Source organism: Camelina sativa, unplaced genomic scaffold, assembly GCF_000633955.1.
Source record: "Camelina sativa cultivar DH55 unplaced genomic scaffold, Cs unpScaffold09030, whole genome shotgun sequence".
Taxonomy (NCBI): domain Eukaryota; kingdom Viridiplantae; phylum Streptophyta; class Magnoliopsida; order Brassicales; family Brassicaceae; genus Camelina; species Camelina sativa.
Window position 1 is genome coordinate 1 of NW_010930092.1, and position 418 is coordinate 418.

At 36.4% G+C, this 418-nt stretch overlaps 1 long non-coding RNA gene across 1 annotated transcript; it reads left to right on the plus strand.

Moving 5' to 3' along the window:
- On the plus strand, positions 1-317 carry LOC109131944. Its single transcript, XR_002037292.1, has 2 exons — positions 1-80; positions 170-317. It is a non-coding gene; the product is annotated as an uncharacterized LOC109131944 (long non-coding RNA).
- The last annotated feature ends 101 nt before the right edge of the window (positions 318-418 follow it).

The following is a 418-nucleotide window of genomic DNA, read 5'->3' on the forward strand; positions in this document are numbered from 1 at the left end:
AAGTTGATACAGACGCATTTCTTTCTGTATTAGCTCTTCAACCTATACAAAAGATGGAATCCATCCCAACCATTGTAGAGGTAACTGAAGACTGTGCAGTGCAGCAATGGTTTTATGTTTTTTTAGTACTGATCTGTTTCCTATCTTTTGCTCTGAAAATTGAATGCAGGTATCAAGCTCTAATACGTATGATCTTCTCAAGTCTATATCGGGGTTGAAAGTGGAGCCGGTTGAAAATTCTACATCCAAATTGTTTGTCCAATGCTCACGTCAAAAGGGCCTGATAAAGATCTACAGGCACCTACTAAATTACTCAAGTAGGATACTATTATATGTTCTGAAATTCGAACTTCATGTTTTTATATTAAGTTTGTACTCATCAAGACTGATTAGTACCAATTCTCTACTCGTTGCAGAA